Below are 22,245 nucleotides of genomic sequence, written 5' to 3' on the forward strand. Positions count from 1 at the left end.
TGGGAGCTCAGGTGCGTTTTCTACCTGTTGGGTGGTCCGTGGGGCGGAGTGGGGGACTTTGCTGCCCGCTCCTTGCTGCTGGGGCTGGCTTAGCATCACCCCTGGGTGCTGCAGAACCTCTCTGGGGGTCTGGACAGGCAGCCTTCGGAGCAAGGTATTCCCACCTCCTTTTTGCAAAACTGCTGCAGGCTGGGCACCTTCCTGCCCAGCGCAAGGAAAGGGGAAAAAAAATACGCTTGTAAAGTCTCCTGCTGGGCTGGGCAGGGGGCTGAGCCCGCGCCTGGCAAAACTCGTCCCACGCCACGTTTGCAGACCCTGCGTGCGCTCCTCTGCGTGCGGAGCCACGTGCCGGGTTCCCGCTGCCCCCCCCGCTCCCCTCTGTGATGGTGTTAAACACACACACGAGAAAAAAAAAAAAAAAAGAAAATCCACCTTAAAATAGACTTCCCAGGATGGAAAATCACAGGGGCTAATCTTGGAAACTTTATTAAAAGAAGAAGGAGGGGAAAAAAGAGTGCGAGAAGGCTGGGGGGAAGAGAAAGAGTAAGTAGTTTCAGACACTTAAAAAAAAAAAAAAAATCCCTGATTTGATTTATCTGGGGAGTGTGAACACTAAATAGAGAACAACGCCTGAAGTGTGAATTATTTCCTATATTAACACAGAGAAAAACTGATAGCCTTTTCATGTCAAGAGAATAGCGTGGAGGGAGGGAGGGGGGAGAATGACATTGTTCAATCTCCGGGTTTGCTCACTCTTTATCAGGCTGAGATCAAAATTTATTCCCAGGATGAGGCCTGCGGCCCGGCTGAGGCCCTAGAGATTTTTAAGGGCCTAATTAAGAAAACAGGATGAAAATGGCGAAATAAGAGGGCAATTTACTTCTTGCAGAATAGGGAGATCAAATCAACTTATGAGCAATTAATGTGCACAAGGAGAGAATAAAGGGATGCCGGGATATGGTAGAGGGCCTCATTTTAATGACATGCTCTGGTGTTGGCATAGAGGATTACTCTGAAGGTCAGATGTAGATTGAAACGACCTTGCAGATTCTTAACCCTCCTTCCAATTAACAGAACCAACTCAGAAATGCAAAAGACCCTGGCTTGGAGCACTGTCATCCCTTTATGTTCAGAAGGGAGGGGAAAAAAAAAAATTATAAAGGAGAGAGAGGACGAAAGGGGGTTTCCTTTGCTTAAACAGCAGCTGCTGGAGACGGGAGCTGGGGCAGGCGGGAGAGAAGGGCTCTTAATTACAGTCTGTGAGCCACCCATGGAAAAAAAAAAAAAAAAAAAGTCGGTGTCGAGGCTCCAAGTGGGATATAAAAGGGAGGGAGTGCTGGCTGGGGCTGCGGGGGGTGTGACGAGCTGTGGCCGGGCTCTGCCTGCGGGGATGGACAGAGCAGTGGGACGGGGACCGGGCGGCAGGTCGCCGCTGGCGCAGCCCCTTTGCCATCGTACCGGGGGGGATTTGGGGTGCTGCACCCCCCGGGGGGGGGGGGGGGGGGTCCTCGCCTCTGCCCCCCCCCCTCCCCTCCCGTGACGTGCTCTCTCGGTGGCACCGCTGGTCTCCCGCTGCCCGGGGTGCTTTTTCCCCGCTGCCCCACGCAATGTTGTGGTTTTGTTTTTTTTTTTTTTGGGGGGGGGGGGGGGAAGAAGGAAGGAGGATGCGAACCGGAGCGGTGCCGTGGGCCAGCCGGAGGCGTGTCCTGCGTGGACCGCACACCCGAGACCCACTCGTGTCCCCTCCGCGGGTTCCCGCAGGGTTCGGGGAGGGAGCAGCGAGGCTGCACCGGGGCTGAGCAGCCACAAGAGAGAGCCAGACCCTTACCGGAGAGCGCGGGGCTCCGGCGGGGGAGCCGGCCCGGCCGAGGGGGTGAGCATCCCCGGCTTGCCCCCGCCGGCGGCTCCCGGGGCCCGGGACTCGGTCGTAGGGAACGGAGCGAACCCGGCCGAGCTGCTCGTGGCTTCGGGGTGTAGGAACCATCCCTATGCAAAACGTAGCTCTCCCCCAGTAGCTGATGCTGGGGTTTGCCGGGCCCCGAGAGCTCCTAGAATCATTTCGCTTGGAAAAGACATTTCAGATGCTCGAGTTGTACCAGGGTTGATGCCCCTCTGCAAGCAAGAGCATCTCCCGCTTGTGCTCTCGGCTTGCTGCCGGCATCCCCTCTCCAGGGCCGCTGCGCTATCTCCCTCTTTGAGCTGGCTTTGGGAAACCCGGGAGGGCTAAAAGCAAACCGGCGGGCAGGCAGAGGTGCTGAGCGGCTGCTGTTCTCTGCAGGCCCTGCGCTCGGCTCCTCTGACAAACCAGCTTGCTTAAAGTGCCAGTAAAAGCTGGGGAAAGGGAGAGCCCCTGGAAGAAGCTGGAGGGTGAACTGGGCTGGAGAAGAGCAGAGGGGCTGCGAGCAGGGGTGCTGAACACGGGGCCAGCTCGGACAGAATTGAAACCCTCCGATGCGCAGTGCCGGGAGGCTGAACCCTGGGTACCGCGCTCTCCGGGAAGATGCAGCTGCATCCCCCTGGGCTGCTCCATGCAAAAGGTCTTAGGGCTGGGTTTGGTTCTGTTGTTTTATTGGCAGGCTGGACTTGTCTGAAAACGGAGATCTGCATACAGAGAGCTGTGACATCCCCAGCACCATCCTTTAGGTACCGCTGTATAGACATGTCTCCAATCCCCCTCACCAATGCTGTTGGCAAGCTGTTTCTCAAGTCCGAGAAAATTTGCTACAAGAAGTTTTCTTGGGGAGGGAAAAACCCTTTAATAAAACAGAAGATGGGCTTGATCCTGAAGCAAGAAGGAACGAGCACAAGACAAGCCAGCCCTCGGCACCTCTGGAACGAGATGCTCACCCGAGCGAGGCAGCCCTTCCCTGGATACCGGAGCAGAAGAGCAGTGGAGAGGCAGCAAGAGGAGTGGGAGATGGTTCGAGGGGCTTCCCCTGCTCCACCCCAAACCTTGGGCTCTCTGGGCCCAAGGTATCCCCGCACGGCTCCGTGGCATCCCTGGCGTGGGACCAACCAGACCTGCAATCTGGAAGCCATCCCCTGTCTCGGTGCTGGGCTGTTGCTGAGTTTTCCTTCTCCCCCCGTCTCCCTTCATTTCCTTTCTGGCTCTCGCCGAGCTCCTTCTGTGGTTTGAGCATTTCGGCTACTTCTGCTGCTCCTTCCCCACCTGAAGCCCTAATCCTCCGCTGGTGACGTCACCGCGGGTTGTTGTGGCAACGGTTGGGATGAGGTCAGGAGGAAGGGATGGCTTTTTCAGGTGGGGGAATAGGCAGCACGGCCGCCTTTGGCTTCGAGAAACCAAAGCAGCTCTTTGCAAGTAAATCTTTGCATGTAATAAAGAGGGAGAGACCGGAAAACCTCTGATGCCTGTCCAGAAATTGCTTCCAAAGAGAAGGGGCTCGGTTGGTCCCTGGGTGAGTCCCTGGCTCAGAAGGGTTACTCCCTGGATGCGTTTGGCCTGTTGTTTTTCCGTCAGCAGCTTTTTAAAGCTATGGGGTTGGGGAGCCCTTTGGACCGTGCGTGGAGCCCTTGCAGACAGTTTAATGGCTGTTAGGATTTCTGGTGCCTCGGCAGGAGTGGCTGCGTGCTGTAAACCAAAGGGCCGGGAGAGCTGGGGCTGAAGGATGGCGGCTTGCTGGTTGTGAAGAGGGGTAGAGATGTGATGGAAAAAAAAAGCCCTGGGAAGAGCAAAGTGAGGTGCAGGTAGAAAGCTACTCTGTCACAGAGAAGGATGTGGAGAAGGTCCGTGCCTCAGTTTCCCCACCACCCAGGTAACGATGCAAAAGCTGATGCAGGGGAGGTGACCTGGCCCTTGCTGCTGAGCCCCTGCGGTGCAGGTGGCAGCTTGCATGGGGCAGTGATGTCGGAGCAGCCCCTTCCCCATGGGATGCAAACTCCCCAGGGTCAAGCCCTGTGGAGCAAAACCCCAGCTCCCGGCTGGCTGTGCACAGTCCCGCATGTTGGATTCGGCTGAGACGAGCTGGGGTGCTGGGAGAGGCTGAGCTCTGCCTCCCGAGCAGTGGGTAGAGCAGCAGGAATTTGTACCCCCAGGTCTCTGCCGGAGCCAAATGGCCCCGCTCCGCTGGCCCTGGCAGGGCTGGGACTGCTGCCAGGGGGAACTTTGGCACGGGATACCCGACAGACTCGACAGCAGCCGCCCAGCTGGATTTTCCATGCCTGACACTGAATTTACGGTGCCGGATGCTGGAGCAATTGCTAGCTGGCTTGTCGTTCGAGCATGGTCTTGCTGAGATCAGAGCAGCACAGCCCTGTCCCTGCAACCAGAAAAGGGGACAACGGGCACCTGGAATGAAAAAAGCAGTGGCTGCAGCAACAGAAACCCAGGGAGCAGCAGTCTCGGGGCCCATGGAGGTGCTGGGACCTCAGTGAGGCCCAGGCTGAGATGAGCAGTGCCCCGTTTGTCTCAGTGTTTGGAAATCCTGTTGGAAATCCAGTCTTCTTGTGCCACACGGACACCCCAAAGATGTTGCTGTGGACATGCTGGGACCCCTTCTCCCACCAAGCTGTACCCCAAAGTGCTTGGCAATCTGCTTTCCCAAGGATGCTCTGCCTGGGAGCCGCCCCGCATCCTGGTCCTGGGATTTTCCTCCTAGCTGGGAGCTGGGGACCACAGGGACCTTGGGAATGCGGGATTCCTCGTCCCAAGCCCCTTCGGGGTCCTGCTGTGGGTTTGGCCACCTCCCAGGCCACCGTGAAGTCCTTTTACCTCTTCCCCCCGCACTCCGGAGCTGGTTTAATCAGCTCATAGTTTTCATTTCATGCCTTTCTCTCTCTCCTTTTTTGAGGGGGCAGTGAAATTTATACAATATTTAAGCAGCATAGTGGAGTCCTGGAAGATATTATTAATGTAAAAGGGACAGGCTGGAAATGCACTTGAACCTGGTTACAATTAGAGGGTGATTTTTCTAAAGGTCAATGAATTCAGATAATATCCACAGGGGGGAAAAGAAATTTAATACCTTTTTAGTGAATTAATTAATTATAATATTATATCGGCTTGGGGTTCTTTTCCAGAGTGATTAAGGGAACGATCTGTCTTCGGAGAGGCTGGGGGAAGTCAGTGAGCGAACGAAAGACTGACAGAGGGAAGGGAGAGAGGGGGAGAGCTGGGGAGAGTTTAATGGGAGAATAATGGAGCCTTTTCTTTCCTTTAAAAACTTACTGTATTTCCAGGCCACATGATCCCCGCCTGCCGGGTCCAGACCCTTTCCTTGCAGTCTCTCCAAAGGCCGTTGGAGGGATTATTTTGTATTTTTACCTTTCCAAAGTAGCTTTGGATGCCTTAGCGTCTTGAACGCCAGACACGGTGCAGGGGTGGCTGGACCCTCTGTGGCAGCCCCATCCCCGGTGCCACCAGCACCGTGCCTCAGGGCTGGCAAAGGGGTTCTTGCCAGGTCTGTGCGTGGAGACACGGGGTCCCCAGGAGCCACCGAGAGCCGTGGCCTTGGCGTGGTGCTGCTCCCGGCCCCGTGGAGCCCCGTGGCCCCAGCCCTCAGTGGTGTTGGTTTATCTGCAGCCTGAGCTGAGGCTGGAATTTACACTCTTTGCTAATCCAGCAAGCTCCAGAAATTAATTAGTCTTGTACATTAAAAATTAACATAACCTTTCTGGTTATATGTTCTTATAGCACAGGAGTGGGCCAGAGTCCCTCAGCCGCCTGTAATTGGAGCTGCTTTCCTTCTAATTCTTTCCTCCACTGTTTTTTAAAGATGTGGACTTTTGAACTCATTAATCATGGAGCCCGGTAGCTGGTAAAGTCTAAAATGTTTGTGATTGTGTTTGGTCCTGGCAGAGTTTTGCAGGGAAGGGGGGAAAGGAGGTGTCTCTCCCTCGTTGCGAAGGATTAAGCAAGCACCCGTGGGCTGGGGTGGGAGGGAAGGGGTGCCGGTGGTCACCCTTGCAGGGACATCTCCTAGCGTGGGTAGGGTACCAAAAACTCGGCAGGGAGGTTATCAGGGCTTGACTGCAGGAGAGATGGGCTGGAAGGTCTTTTGCAAAAATTGGTCTACAAAGTCCTGTGTGCCCCGTGCAGATGTGGTTCCAACAGCTACTTCTACTCTAGAATAAAAGCAATATTTTTGTGGGAGGCTATAGCACATTTCCACTCTTCTGCTGAGCCACAGGCTACAAAAGTTCTAGCCCAGCAGGTCCAAGTGGGGTAGATGTGAAGTTGGACGGCCTGGGGGGGTGACTTGGGCTCCGGGGGCTGAGCTGAGCCCCATGGGTTGAGGGCTCTCGCCGCTCGGCTGGTGAGTGGTAACATACGGAGTGGTGGTAACGGGATTGCTTGAGACAGTTTGTACCTACCATTAATGTGCTTTTAAAGCAAAGTGTGCGTCACGGGCACGAAGAGCATCCTCGCGCAGGGATTTGCTCTCTGCTGCTGCAGCATCACATCCCTGGGCTTCTGTCCCTCTGGTCTCTGCTTTCCATCCCAGGAGCTGGGGCTGGAGCCCTCTGCCCGACCTCCCTCCGGGTGGTGGGGGAGATCTCCCAGCAGAACCCGGCCAGTGCCGAGCCCTGGGGGATGCTGCTGTGTCAGGGCAGTCTCCTGGGGAAGGGGATTCGGAAGGACCGAGTTGCGTTGCTGGGCTCTGCTGTATGCTGTGCCCTGGCAGGATCTGGCACTGCCCCTGTTCTCCCACTCCTCCCGGGGAGGCATTCGTCCCTCAGCAGGCTCCCTCCTCCTCCGTTGCCTCCAATGGGGCAGAGCACTTGCCAGGCCTTTGGGCACGTCTTCTCTTCCCTCCTTCCCCATCTCGCCTTAAAACCCCACCATCTTTTATCAAACCAGCCCTTTCATTTCTCTTTCCTCCCCCCTCCAACACCACCACCTCCCTCCCACCACCTCCACCTCCCTCAGCCAGCCAGCGACTGCTGGAGAGAGCCAGCTTGCTCCCATTGTGCTATCTTTGGGTCCTAAATTAAAATTTATGACATCTTGAAATGAGCAGTGAGGGTAATTTTGCTTCTGAGCGAAGATGCTAATGAGTCCCCTTAATGGCGTGAATAAGGAGTTGACGGGTCGTGTGTCACTTTGCGCAGACCGTGCTGGTGGTGTAATGGCCGCAGTAAGTGTCTGTAATTATACCCTGTCTCACTGTATTTTGGCAGCCGTTGTGGGAGAGCAGGCGGCTCAGCCGCGTACAAGGCAGGGGGGAGGGAGAAGGGAAGAAGGGGGGGGGAAAAATCCCAGCACCTCCTGTGCTTCCTCTGTGCTCCCTGGACTCCTCATCCCTCTGTCCGTGCGGCTCCGGAGCGGTGGCTTTGCTGGGCTCAGCTCTGGCCGGGAGGTGGGTTGGCTGCAGCTGCTTTGAGGATGAGCTGCTCCATCGTCTCCTTTTCCCCCCTTTAAAACAAGGTGATAAATCCACACGTTCCCCTCCGCTGCGTCAGAGCCGGGGCTGTGGCAGCGTGCCCAGGGCGGGATGGCAGAGACCTGTTGGACCCGAGCGTGTGGGACAGCCCTGCTCAAAGCCACGGGGCGATACAGAGTCTGTCCTCGCCAGTTCCCGAAACACAAGGTCCCAGGTCTCGCTGTGGAAAATACAGAGGGTCCCCTCCCTCGGCTGGCACTGAGACCCCCCCGCCATTTATTCAACTCTGATGTTGTCCTGGTTTCTGTTTCCTTCCTGGATCATTTCTTCTATGGGGTTACTCTGAGGGATTGTCCAGACACTATTTCAGTCCCTTGGGTGTTTTTTTCCGCTATTCAACATGGTGCTGAAAGCTTCCCACAGAGAGACAATTGGTGTAGAGGCAAGAAATGTGTGCCTGTTCCTCCCCAGGGTGTAAAACCAACCGCTGTCACCTGGGCAAGAGCCGAACCCTCCGGTGCAGTGGCGAAATGGTCCATCTCCTGGTGATGCTCCACGTCGGCTCCGTTGGGCTCCAGCCTGGTCCCTTGGCCTGGCACAGAGATGCTGCCTCCAAGAAACCACGCCTGGGGATCAGGCCAAGGCTTTCCCATCCTGGCAGGAGGAGCTGCTCAGGAGCTGCCGTTTCGAGGAGTCATTTTGCAGTCAAGCTCTGTGCACGTACGCCTGGGACTCAGCACCGCATCCCGAGTGAGGTTTTGCTCAACTGCAGCGCTCGGAGGACTGGGCATTTCTTCAAAAAGCACAAACCGGCTTTCTGAAGGTTTTTATCTGCCCAAGGAGATTATTCTGTGGACCACCTTGCTCCCAAGCCTCCTTGAGACCATGAACCTTCCAGTGCGTGCTGGAGTTGTTCATTTCTTGGCAATACTCGCCCAGCAAGGGGCGGGATGGCGGGTGAAAATGCCAAAGCCCCAGATGTTCGTGTGGCTGAGGGGGCCGTTGGGTGTGCTGCGGGAGAGGGCTCCTGCTCGGATGCTCTCTGGGACCAGTTAGTGCTTGGTGCAACAAACTGGTCCCTGACCAAGCCAGGCACGTGTTCCCACAGTGCATAAAATGAATAGGTAAGACCCAAAACACGCGGTAACCAGCTTCCTGAGTGAGCCAGGCTTTAATTTGCTGGCACTGGCGAAGCGTGCGGCTTTGGAGGAGTTTGCAAGCCCCGTGGGGTGTGTGTGGGGGTGTGTGTGTACTCACGGGGTGGATTTACACGTGGGAAAGTGCCTGGGGTGAGGGCAGGGGTTTGCTGGAGGAGAACGTGGCAGCCCCTGTGCCCGGCCCGGGATGGCTCCCAGGGGTGCGTGGAAGCCAGCTGTGAGTTTGGGATGCCGTTTCCCTTCCCAGCTGCTGTCATGGCACATCCAAGATCGCGCCCTGCAAGCAGCCCCACGCCTTTGAGTTGAAAAACAGCAAGCGACTGGCTCTTTTCCTTGCATCTCTGGGCTTGGGAGCCTTTGAGCCGCTTGCAGAGGATGATTTACAAACTGCGGAGAGTTTCCCTGGTTTGTTTGTGTAGGTGGGTTTTTGTTTATGTGTCTCTTGAAGCCTTGAGAGCCCTCGTCATATTTCTTCCTTTCCTCCTCCTGCCTCAGCCCACACCCTTCCTGACATAAGAAATTCCTGGGCGATCCGAAGCACCGTGGGCAGTAGCCGGGAGCACCACGAGCGGCTGTGGGACCCCTCGCCAGGGCCAAGCCCAGACCAGAAAAGGCTTTTCTCTGCGCTGTACAGATGCTGCTGGTATGGGTGTTGGGGTGGATGTTATTCACCCTGGCTCTCCCCATCTTTCCTTCCCGTCTCCTTCTTGCTCTGCCATCACCAGCCACTGCCTTTGGTCCCTGGGGCTTTTTGGGACCCTTTGCTATCCCATCTTCGTGGCAGGAGGGGCTGGAGCTCAGCCAAGCGGTGGCTTTGGGCACAGCCCCATCGAGCAGCACGGCCAGCACTGGTCCGAGGTGTCCCTTTGGGGCGGTGCGATGCGGTCCAGCTGCTCTATTCTTTTCCAGACTGGAAGGACATCGGTTTAGCTCTGGGCGCTGATGCGCCCACAGGCAAGTTGCCGTCATCTTTGGAGATAGCAGCGATGATTATGAGAATAAAAGCATTTGGGCGCACAAAATATTACCGCCGTGGGTGTTGCGTGCTTGCTTTTAAAAGAGCCTGGGAGCTCCTCGGAGGCGAGGAAGCTGCTTGCACGTGGGCTTGGGCATTGCGGTGTTCAGAGCTGCTCAGCGGTGGCTGATGCTGAAGAAGGCCCCGATGGTGCCGTGCTCCTGGCACCGGGGTCCTGCGGGTGCCGGTACTGCCGGCTCCGTGCTGCATGGCCCGGGCGAGGGAGGCTTCGCGCCCACCCGGCACAGCCCCGGGGATGCCAGCGGCCGACGTGAGCCCTGTCCCGGTGGGAAGCAAAGCTCTGCCACGTCACCAGCGCCAGCTGCCTGCAGAATCAATACAAGTGTCTGTTACAGAGATACACGCGACAGCGTTTTAAAGGACAATATCAATAAACTCGGGAGAGCTGTTAGCAGGCTCTGACGAGGGCTGGCAAGCAGGCGCTCCCCGCGTCGGGGAGATCATGACCATTGAAATATTGAAGTACTTGCATATAAACTGCGCTTTCAAGTATTTTTGACAAGGGTACTAATTAAATCTTAATTGACACTGCACTAATTAGCTTCTTAATTACATGGAACCACATAATTAGCAGCACACTCTGTGCTAATTGTTAATTAGGAAAACCAGGCTTCCCCCTATCCCCCCCCATCCCTCCCCTCCTGTTGTCGCTTTTAACTAAAGAGCCTCTGGTGGGAGGAGGAGGAGGAAGATAGAAGGGGGGAGGTTGTGAAACCTGGCTCAGGGGAGCAGTTGTGCTCCCAGCACATGCACTGGGACGGTATGCAGCTTCAGCTGGGGGTTTGGGCGGGGGGGACGACAGGGATGGGGGTGCAGGCACGACGGGCTGCTCGTTGAGGGTTGGTTAATGGTAACGTGTTGGTGATGCGGCACAACCCTCCTCCTGGAGACATCTCCATGAAGCCCCTTTCCTGCAGCTCCATCCAGGACAAGCCGCTGCAGCACCGGCCGGCTGCCGAGGGTGCTGACCCCCCCGTGCCAACAGACGGCTTTAGCCCTCTCCACCAGCTCGGTGAATCGTCCCCCGCCGTGGCTCCAGGCCCTCCCAGCCCCCGGCGTGCTGCCGTTCCACCGTGGGGTCCCACAGGGTGGGGGAAGCAGACCCTTCGTTTCTGTGCTGGGTTGTGCGACTCCCTGCCCCATGGCCACGTGCTTAACGGTCCCCAAAGAGGTGGGTTTTCCCTTCTGGTGAGTCTGTCCACTTTGCCCCCCTTTATTCCTTTGGTTTTTCTGGTTTTCCTGCCTTGCTCCATCTCTCCTGCCAGACAGCAGGCAGTGGGAGCATCTCATCTCTGGGACAGCAAAGTTTTCCTTTAAACAGGTCCTCCTCAGCCCAAAGTCCCCTCGGGGTTTCGCTTGGCCACTTGCTTCACGGGGGCGAGGGCCCATCCTCCCCGAAATGGGCACACTGGGGCGGCTGCACGCACCTACCCGGCTGGGCGCTTGTGGGAACCGCCGTGGCTTTGCTCCTGGGGTGGATTTTCATCCCTCAGCTGTGCGTGTGTGCAATGGGCATCGCAGGGCTCGGTGCTTGCGGGTCAATGTGGGTCGGTGCCAGTGTTAGCTTGGCACCGTGTCTAAGCTCACTATCTGGTTTTGGTGGAGGAATTGCTCTGGATCTGGCTGTGTCGCTGCCATGTAGGACCAGGGCTGCTACATCCCAGCTCCTGCACCCCACTGTGCACCAGCCCAGCCGCTGCGCCTGCTCCTCAACCCCCTCTGATCTCACTGGGGATCGCAGCCATGGAGCGATGCCCTGTACCACCGCATGCTGCGCCCAGCATCCATCGCCTTCTCTGCATCTCCCAGCCCCGAAAGCTGCTCTGGCAGCAGCCTCGCTGCCCTGGCCAGCCCACTGGTGCCCATCTTTGCAGTGGGAGCAAAGTCAAAACCCCAAGGCTGCAGTTTTGTAGGTCTCTCCCTCAGTCTTTTTTTTTGTTGTTGTTGTTATTTTATTTTTTAATACTGCAGTTTTCCAGGAAACATAAAAAATAGCTTAACAGCTGCTGCAGAGTTCGTCTTTCCCAAGAGCCCAAAGGAGTGGGATGCGGAGTGCAGTGCAGCTGGGAGATTGCAGCCCCCTGTTTATGGGGAAAGAGGTGGAGGGGAAAAGAAAATATCTGTATTTTCACCAGGGGGAAAAGAGGAGGAAAAGAAAAGGAAAAAAAAAAAATGAAGAGGTGAGAAAATTGTTCGCATTTGACAAATCTTTCTAATTAGGGGCCAATTATGTCCTCAGATTCCTAATTGGGATTCCGGCAGGTTTTCAGGCTTGTAGGGTAATTACAGGCTCGTAATTCTATTAAGATGGAAATTTGGGAGAAATACCTTATCATAACATTTAGATTTTGCCATCTGTGTTGACGGGCTGCAGCTCGGGTGGGAAGGGAGTGCTTTCGCTCCTGTGCTTGGAGCCTGATCCTCAGCTGGTGCCAGCCGGCATCACCGCGGGCAGAACCCGGCTCCGGAGGACAAAACGGGGGCAGAGAGGTCTGAACACCATCTCAGTCCCGGGGGGGCTTGTTGGGGTCTGTGGGGTGCTGGGAGTGTGGGTTTAAGCGGAGATCCCTGGGGTTGTGCTGGGACAGGAGGACTGGATGCCATGTTCCAGCCCATCCATCACCACCACTGTCCTCTGCGAGCATCGCCCTGGTGTTTCCAACCAGAAATAACCATGGCAATCACTCTCCGTCTTCCTCCCAACCCGGAGGAGGAAAGAGCTCCCTTAGCTTCCAGGCAGCCCTGGTTTTCATTTGCACCAACCTTCATCTGCAAAAGAAGGGGAAAAAAAAAAGGTGTAAAGTTCCTTTTGCAGGATCCGGAAAGTATAAAGGGGCTCAGAGTATCCATAAGTTGCGGGGGACGTGTTGGGGATGGGGCTGGCAGGGACATGCCATGGGACAGAGGTGACTGCGTGCTGGCACATCCGTTTTTGGTTCGGCAGCCAAAATTAGGAGGGAGGGAGAAAACAAAACCTGGACTTTGGGGAGAGTGCTGTGGGTCCACCAGAACGCTTTCTTTAACCCCAGCCAAAGCATTTTGTGCTGGTTATGTTGGCTATCAAAATGCAGGGTGAGCTTTACAGCCCCTTCCCCTTTCAATGTATGGCAGAAAACCACAGTATTTAACAACAATTTAAAAAAAAGCACTGATGTATTTTGCTTCAATAATTGCAATATTTTTTCCTCTTTTCCCTGTTAAATTTTTTGCAGAAGCTGTTTGATGTGACTCAGATTGACAACTGGCTAGAGTTGCAGCAGGAGCACCTCTCACTCCGCAGGGGGGTTAGTGTCTGGGGGGTGCACCGGGGGGGTCCGGCTGTGCAGGTCCAGGGTACCCGTGCTCCGAGCAAACCACCGATGTTCCCATAGCGATCGATGCCTGTGACAGGGACACGTGCCTGGAGCCTTCAGGGATCTCATGATCAGCTGAAAATCCCAAATAAATCCAGCAAATCCTGCTTGGAGACAATTTCTCAACGGGAAATTCTCCCTCTTCTCCCAAAATCCAGGTGTGTGGTGGCTGTGCTTGCGCTTGTCCCAAGCCTGGGAGGGGCTGCTGGGACATTCCTGTCCCTGCTGTGGCCTCATCCATGCGGCAAAGTCCCCACGAGGGGTGCTGTATTTGGGGTTCCCCGGATTGCTAATGCTAATATTTTTTTCCTCCTGGCTAATGAAACCAGCTGCGGGTAATTATTTTAATCTGCATTACTGGGCGGGAATGCAGCTTCTTCTGGATCTGCAAATTTATAATAACACTAAAAAAAGAAAAAGGAAAAAAAAGAAGAAGAAAACCCTCCTCTCTGTAAGAGTCTTGCTGCCTTTGATCTTTTGTGCGAGGCCTCTTATCGGGACGAGAGTAGGTTTACATGCTGGAAGATAGGGGAATAATACTCCACGGAGATAAGCTGCAGCCCCGGCTCTCCTTTGTGTCGCACATTTGATAGTACTGGGAAAATGTTTACTGGGAGACTTCGGGAGAGAATTAGTCCCCAGCACAGCTGAGAAAAAATAATTGCTTTGCATGATAATTAAAGGGCGGTGGGCTCGGCTTTGGCCCCGGCCCCGGGATGGGGTGGGAGGAAAGCGTTGGTTTGCTGGGAAGCCCCTCGGCTTTCCCGGCACGGCCCGTGGTGGGGTGGCAGATGGGACCTGTTGTTGCCACGGCCACCACCCCTCATGGGGACATGGCAAAAACCCCCTTATGAGTGGCCCGAGGTATCAGATATTAAGGCGTTGAATTATTTTGGTGGGAGGAGTGGGGAAATGGAAACACCGGGGGTTAGATCAATGTCCCCGGGGTGCTTTTGGGGTTTCGGCATTGTCGCTAACTTCAGCTCTTGGGTTGCATCAGGAGCCGGAGCATCATCCGGAGGGGAGGGAGGACACCCGGACGGGGATGGCTGCGGGGAGAAGCCATGCACAAAAAACCTGCTGGATTTCTGCCATCTCCTCCGAAAGGAGTTTCCCAACTCTTACAGGTGCCGGGAGGAATTTCCCAACAGCTCTTTCAGCATCTCCAGATGTCCCTTGATTGCTGGGCAAGGACACCGCTCCCTGCGGGGGACACAGGGGCTCGAGGGGAGCATCGGAGGCCGGATGCCACCGGGACCGGGGGTCACCCAGGAACGGCCCCCGCCGCCCACCGCCACGTAATCGGTTTCCTATTAATCTAGCTTTTTATTATTATTAGTATTGTTATTATTATTAAACATCTCTCTTCTCCCAAATCATCTCAGAGCCGTGGTGAGGTCCCTGGTAATAGCTCCATAAATTTCAGCCATAAAAAGTAATGGAGGGAGACAAATGAGATAATTAGGAATAAATCTTGGCGAGGTCTCTATTCATCAACATCCCCCAGAACCGGCCAATATTCCAAATCATTAGCAAAGCCCGTAATTAACAAAGAGCCAAGGCTTCCAACGTTAATAAAGCTCGCTCAACTCTATATTATCAGGTAGCGGCTGACGAATCAGCCCTGTTAATATTATGGCCTTTGTTAAGGATCTTCTTTCTTTCTCTCTCTTTTTTTAAAGCTAAAAACCCTGTGTCATTTTTTTTTTTTCCTCTTCTGCTAAATTTTAATTAGATTTTGCATGTGCATCTGTAGAGGGCAAGTGAGGGGACAAAGGGACAGGGTTTTTTTTTTTTTTATACTTGGGGATACTGGCGAAGGAAGAACCTGATAGACTTTTTTTTTTCTCCATCTTACTACTTTTTATTCATTACTCCACACCTCCCCGCTCTTCTGCAGGGAGGAAAAGTCATCGAGGCTGGTACCAACTAACAAACAGCCAACTTTTATTTATTCCTGCCCTTTCCCTAGAGCCTCGGGATTTCTGCAATATGTGTGCAGACAGAAGGTGCCAGCTCAGCTTGGAACCTGCCACCCCCGGCCCACGTTAGCCCAAGCAGCTCTTGGCTCGTTTGGGCTAAAAGCAGAAAGGATTTGCCAAAGAGCAGAGCAAGTGCAATGATTGCCTATTTCCCTGTCATGGCTTAGAAATGATGTGGTTTCTGGGGCTGCTGAAGAGTTTGTCTGTTCCCTGCCCACCTGGGCATAGTGGAACACTCACCTACATGCCTCCACAAGGTCAGCCATCCATGTCCCCCAGCAAGGCTGGCACTAGATGTCCAGATGATAACTTAAAAAACCATCTCCAGGTGGGACAGCTACCGAATAGCTGCATTGGAGAAGTCCCTCTTTAACCCCATGTACGCACAGGTTATATCCCATCAGCATATTTATTTTGTTTTTGTGCTTGCGCAAATGGGGATATCCCTAGATCTGGTAGGGAAAAGGCAGAGGTTTAGGAAGGATGAATAACTTTGAGCTTTAGGCTTGCACAGGTCAGGGCTGGGCTGGCAGCTCTGCAGGCATGGAAGCAGATGAGCCTGGTTGCCTTTGCTGCGGTATCTTCCCTCCGAAGCATTTAAGCACAGATGAGGATCCAGGAGCAGGAGATGCTAACCAGGGCTGGCAGCTCCCCGCTTCCTTCGAGATGCTCTTGCTGCCACTGCCGAGCCTTCGCTCTCTGTGACGCCCGGTGCCACGGGGCTGGACAAGCACACTGTGCACCACGGTGACAGGTTTCCGTTTCTTTTCCAGTTTCGGGGGCTGATCCTCTGCTCTCACTAAGCTATGGGGGGATCCCAGTCTGCTCCACCTAGAGAGCAGCAAGCGCTGACCCCAGGGAGCCTGCCCTTACCTCCAGCACGGGACCACGTCCACACTGCCACATAGTTCATCAGCTGGGAGAAGTTGTAAACGCCGTTTTTCTTCCTGAAGCCTTATCATTAGCTGCTGCTGCAAGTCAAATACAGGGGGAATGAAACTGCTGGGCATCCCTTGGCATTGCATGCAGGTACTGGTGAATGCTCTGCAATAGCCCCTGAGAAAGGGGAGCGCGAAGGCTCAGTGAGGGGCTTCGGCACTTCTGCGGAGCAGCTCTCCGCACCGTGCAGTTGCCTTTTTCCATTTTGCGTGGGTTAGTGGTGGCTGTCAGAGGAGGCTGCCTCATGCTGTCTAAAAGCCATACAGGAGGAAAGTTAGAAAACCTAGTCTGTGTCTCAGCAAAACTGTCTACACGGGGCAAGAAGCAGGAACCCCCAATTTGGCTTCTCCGTTACCTGTGTCCAGCTGGGAGGAGAACCCCGAGGAGGCTGTGCCTGCACCCAGCCGCCACAGGCACAGGATACCCTGCTCCTAGGAGAAAAAATGGTGAAATATTATGTGCTCTGTGCAAGTTTCCTCCATCTGTGCAAGGGGTTTTATTAAGTGAGAATTTATCATGGGTTTTTTTTTGTACTTTGTGCAACACTATCGTGAAAGGGCATTTCATTATGTTTCTGCCATGTGCAATTTTTATGATGCTGTATTGAACCATCATCAATAACAACCTTTATTGAACATGAAATAGTTCAGACAATAAAAAACCTTTATTGAAAATAACTCAATGTAAACATAAAACCAAGGGGACATAAACCACAACCTGAAACAGTGCAAACTTTATGGGACATTACTGTGCGGATGTGTTACGCACGCTCAGCAAACACAGAGCAGAGCGACCCAAAGGGAGGAAGGGGAACCAGACAGGGACGATCACGGCTTGCACCAGGCTCTGCTTCATGCCCAGCAAGTCCCCACCGAGGCCACAGCTCTTTCTGTAGGGCACCAACTGGGATTAGAGCAGTTGTATTAAGTGTCACTGCCATCCTGGGGACCGAGGGGCAGTTGTGGTCCTGTCTGTTAGGAAAAAGTATCAATACTCATCCCAGGAGAATGAGTCCAGAGGGGTTTCTGGCCAGTACAGAGGTGCTTTGACTCCAGATGTGTGGCTGGGGGACAGAGCCAGGACACGACCTGCCAGGAAGCCTGGGATGCTGCAAGACTGCTTGAAAACTTTTTAAGCAGAAAAATAATCAAGGGGCTATTTAAGTGCTGTGGCCACAACGGCTCCCATTTACAACCAAGAAATACTGCCTGAGGTTTAAACGCTCACCTCCCTCATTTGCTTCCTCTCCCCCATCGGCAAGTGTTTGCTCTCGATGAGGAGGCTGCAGGGACTGCTGTGAGGAAGCAAAGGCTGGTCCTGCAGACTGGTTGCGGGTTGGGGGTGTGTGTGTGGGGGGTCTCCTCCTGGCCCCAGTGCCATCCTGCAGAGCTGGGAGCCTGGGCATTGCAGGGTCAGAGAGGTGCTGTGCCAGGTGCTCTGCGGGGCTGAGATTTGCAATCCAAAGAGGCTGGAGAGAAAGGGGAGGAGGATTTTCATTCCTACTTGACACCTGAGCAATGTGAAACAAGAGCTAACCCTCCTTTCTACCATTAGGTGCTGTACCCACAAGGCCAGCCTTGCTCTGCGCCCCAGTAAAGGGGAATAACTTTCCCCAGTAAAGGGGAATAAAAGTGGCTGTAGCGTGCACTGGGCTATCCTGGCTGGAGGATTGTAAAATGCCATGTAAAAATGAATCCTTTGAAAAGCAGCCACTGCTACGGGCAGCAGCAGCGTGGTCACTGCGGGACTGCTCAGCCCTTTGGTATGAGACAAAGGGATGGAGGATGCTGAGCTGGGGGTTTGTGGGGAGCTGGTGTGGTCCTTCACACCAGCCTGGTGAGTGAAGCCCCAACTATCTATTGCTTGGAAGCAGCCCTGGGATCAAGCTAGTTGGGCAAAAAAGCCCACAGGCAGGGCTGTGAGAGGCACTCGGGGACCCTCTGGCCTTTCCAGAGGCTACAAGTTTTCAGGGAAGAGCAGAGGCAACAGCCACCATAGGTACCTGGCTGTCAGCAAGCCCCAACACAACCTCCAGAAAGCAGTTTATTTTTATCTCAGGTGCTACAGGAATGTCCTAGGACTTGAAGAGCAAAACCTAGCTGGGAAGGGAAAGCTGCTCAGTATAAAAAGAAAGCATCAGGACTTTAGGCCAGGGAGCTATAGGCAGAAACAGGAGGATTCAACCCCAAAAATCACAGATGCCCACTGCCTCTTCAGCACAGCCCATGCAACCCCAGGGGTTGGGTTGATCTGGTACATGGAGGAAATCAGCTTCCCCAACTTCCCATCGCCATCCCGGGGTTACCCCAACCGCCTTCCCCTGCTTTTTACCAGGGGAAGCAGAGCACACGCTTACCTTGGCTGCTCACCACAGAGCCCGTCCCACCAACCCCAGCAAAAGGAGCCCTGTCTTGCCGAGAGCCTTTTATACCCCAGCCCCTGTGCAGGTGATTCCCCTTCTCCGCCCCTTGCCAGGCGATTCGCTGCCGGGAGATTTCTTCTTCCACCTCCATCACCCACTACTAATACCGAGCACCTGGCTGGTCCCTGGCACCCAGGATCTGCAGCAAAACGCACCTCGTAGCAAAGCAGCCCCGAGGACCCTCCGTTTGGTGGGGTGTCACTGCCGCAGCTGAGACAGGGCAGATCTCCGCGGGGTGGTCAGAGCCGACCAGCACTTCTGCTGCCAGCGCAGTCTCCGACATCTCTTTTAATCTCTCTTACGATGATTTCTTTTTTGGCTTGGTGCTAGAAACTAGAAACTGCTTCAGATCGAGTTGTGTAAAATCTTTCCTAATGCAACGGGTGTCTTTGGATGTCACTAAGAGGCGCAGATGCTGAGGACTTCTGCAATAAAAATGGGATACTCATGTCTTGATTTTCCACTCAAGAAACAAACCAGAGGCTTGAGCACTGACCACTGTCCATCCGGCAATGGGCCCAGTGTGTGCATGGCGGGAAGACTGGGATGGCTGGTCATCCCTTCACTAGAGGGCAGCATCATGCCAATAAAATTGCCTTAAATCTTTGCAATTTTGGATTAGCCAGGTGGGAGCATCCAAAGAACTTCACACCTTGGGCAACCCGGCGTCGAAAGGCGTCGGTGTGTACGGGAAGGGGTTGCGCTCCGGCAGCTGCCGGCCTGCCCGAAAAGCCAAACTGCCGCTGCCGAGAGCGGCCGAACTGGATGCAAGGGGCAGCCTCTGCTTTCGGGCTCGGGAGGGACCCGGGGAAACGTGCCCGGGGCTCGTACGCCCCAGCTCCTCCGGGCTGCAGGAGGGAGACGGTTGCTTGCAACATCTGGAAGCCATTTCTGAGCGGCTTCGCTGCCCGGCTGACGCGCGGCAAGGGGAGAGCAGCTCCCCGGCTCAGGCGGGAGGCCCGGGAGGAGGCTGAGTGCAACCAGAAAGGCAGCGCGGCGATAGCCCCCAGGATTCGCTTTATTGCGAGGAGATAAAAGGTGGCTGGAAGGCAGCACATGCGAAGCGTGAGGTTAGCCGGTTAATCGCCGGCGCGGCTGAGCCTCCGGGTCCCGGCCGAGCCGAGGGGCTGCACGCTCGGCGCAGTGTATGTTACGAGAGCTCCCTCTGTGCTGCCAAAATCCTGAGCAAAATAACAAAGCCAGACACGTTAGATATCTCCCCTTCGCAGCAGGGGTACCGAAGCAGGCAGAGACGCTAAGGCGCAGACACCCAGCAACGCTGAGGGCTCAGTATACTTTAAAACTCAGAGCCTTAAATAAAAAAATCTTTCATTGCCCATCACCAGGAACAGGCTCAGGCACTAACGAGCTTGGAAATCAATGGGGCTTGGGTGGAAATGGAGCTTGGATCTTCTGGGAGCCACCAGCATCCCTCCAGCATCAGCAGTGCCAGCAAATAATTAACACCAAACGGCAGCGCAGGGGATGGCTCCCGGATTGCTGAGGGGGCTGCCGAGCCCTGGCAATCGGGCGGGAGGTTCAGCTTTCCGCGGGAAACCCAGCCCCAGCACAGGGCATCCCAGCACCGAGGGGAAACCCACCCACAGGCAAATGAAACCCAGAGGCCGCTCGCGGGACGAAGCCTGCAACAACAAGATAGTGCAGACAGTACCACTGGGGCAAGTGTAGAAAAATATATATACAAACAAATAAACGCACAAAAATATGTATATGTAGGTATGTGTGTCTATGTATATGTGTGTGTATGTATATATATATATATATAGTCAGACAGACTATATAGCACACAGGAGGGTCTGTCCCACGCACACCCACACGTACATAGAGACGAAATAGGAGCGCTCAGGTCACATCCACATGCCACCATCGCATCTGTGCACATGGGGGAAGCAGGGTGGGTGTGAGCAGGAGCCCATAGGAGGCCCAGCATGTAAATAGGAGTGAATTAATGCGTGGGAGGTGAGTGTCTGTTTGCCCTGTCACGCACGTGTGCGCAACGTGTGCCAACTTTCCCTACTTAGCAGGGACGAGTGCTTTGGTCTTAAAAGAAAAATGGTGCCACTTTTTTCACTCTATAACTCACTGGGGCTGTTCAGCGCGTTTCTGTGTGGGGTTAAAGGTAGGGCCGAATTTTCCTCCCAAAATATTCCTGTTAATGGCTTTCAAATGTTGGCATCCCTGGCCGGTGCATGCGCATGTGTGTGTGTGTTGGCTGCTGGCGCTGTCTCACACACAGCAAACTCCCCAGCTCCCAGATATTTAAGCTAACTCCATCTCCTCTCCAGTTTCAGCTGCATTTTTAAAGAAAACAACTCCCACCGACTGCAGCAGGAAATCACTATTTGGGTTTATGAGGCACCTCTTCCTGACGAGCCGCGCGGAAAAGTCTCTGCTTGCTCTGCAAGGCAGGTATCCCTGTGCCGGCGGGGCGGCTCGGAGCCTCGGCATTGCACGCCAGCTCTCGGCATCCTGCACCAGCCCTTGGCATCGCATGGCCGAGGGATGAGGTGACACTCGAAAGCCACTCATGCAACGGCTGCAGCTTTTGCTAGCAGGAAAAAAAAGGAGATGCTTGAGCTGATGGGGTTCTTATCAGCTCCGTAGAGGAAATAAGGTGTATGTTAAGGTGTTGAAGGCGTAAGAAGTGTTATTAAAACAAAAATAAAGTCACAGTTTTAGTAGCGACGTTTCCTGGTTCAGGTCCCTGCTCTGCACGCGCAGAGGACCCAGCACCCAGTGTGGGGCTCCTAAGCAGGAGCCCAGTGGATGTAATTAGCCCCGGTAATGGTGATGCATGAAAGCACAGTGCTGCTGGGCCAGGATCCAACCTTCCCATGCCCCAGCCCAGGCGTGCCCGTGTCCGGGGCTGCTGTGCCTTCCCCAGGCAGCCGGACCACACACCGAGCCCACCACCAACCCCTCTGAAGCGGTTGTTTCTCTCTCTTGTTTTCCTGACCTCTCCGATACTGGAAAAGTCATCTGCTCCCCACACGACCCGATCAACCAGCTCCTTCCAGCCGCCGGCTCTGCCCTGAGCTGCGGCACTGCCCGGGAGGCAGAGCCCCCTTCGGATGGAGCCCGTGGTGATGCCGAGCTCCGGGATGCGCTTGGACAAGGGAAAATACCGACCGGGGCGAGACGGGGTCTGTGTGTCTGTCCAGCTCTCCTACAGCTGGGCTTCAACCTTGTTTCTCTGCCTTTGGGCAGGAGGCTGAAGGGGTTTGCGTTAAATCAAGCGGTGGTCCCTGGATATATGTGCCTATGACTATATATGTGTATGTGACCCCAGGGACCACGGGTCCAGCTGTCCTGTGCATCCTGGCTTTGTCCCTTGCTGTGTCCCCCAGGGTCTCGGTGTTTCTTTGGGGGCAAAGCCGTCGCCTGCTCTCTTTGCCCAGGTCTCTGGCAGTGCATAAGGGTGAGGAGCTCACGGGCTGCTTGGCTTCTCTCCGCTCCTCCCCAGGCACCCAGGAGAGGGTTAACATGAGCGGTTCTGCATTTTCCTTCTCCAACTTGGTAGCAAGGCAGAACATGGGGATATATGGTCTCCGCTTGGGTCCCAGCCTCCAAGGCTGGCTGGAGGAGCCGGTGCTTTCAGGCAGATTGCCGTTTGGCAGCAAAACCCTCCGGCATTTGCCAATTCTGCACTGCTTCAGCTATCGCCGAGCTCAGACAGCTTCTGCACCCCCCCTTCCCTTGAGACACGATAACTTTCTGTGTAATCTCTGCTGGCGACAGCAGCACAGAGCTGTCCCACCATGCTCCCCGCCCCTCAACCAGCTCCTGCCAAGCTCCCGTCGCACGGAGCGAAGGGGCCAGGGTGCCGGGCTGGCAGCACCCCTCACTGCGGTGCGGGTCCCCGTAATCAGGGGACGGGCAGCTCCGAGGCTCTCCCCGGCACGGGTGCTTGCACAGCATGAGGACACCCCAAAGCGACAGCAATCATGGGCTTTGTGGCAGCCGGTGGGCTTTCGCCGGCCAACAAACCCTTTCCT

Source organism: Aquila chrysaetos, chromosome 24 (assembly GCF_900496995.4).
Source record: "Aquila chrysaetos chrysaetos chromosome 24, bAquChr1.4, whole genome shotgun sequence".
Lineage (NCBI taxonomy): Eukaryota > Metazoa > Chordata > Aves > Accipitriformes > Accipitridae > Aquila > Aquila chrysaetos.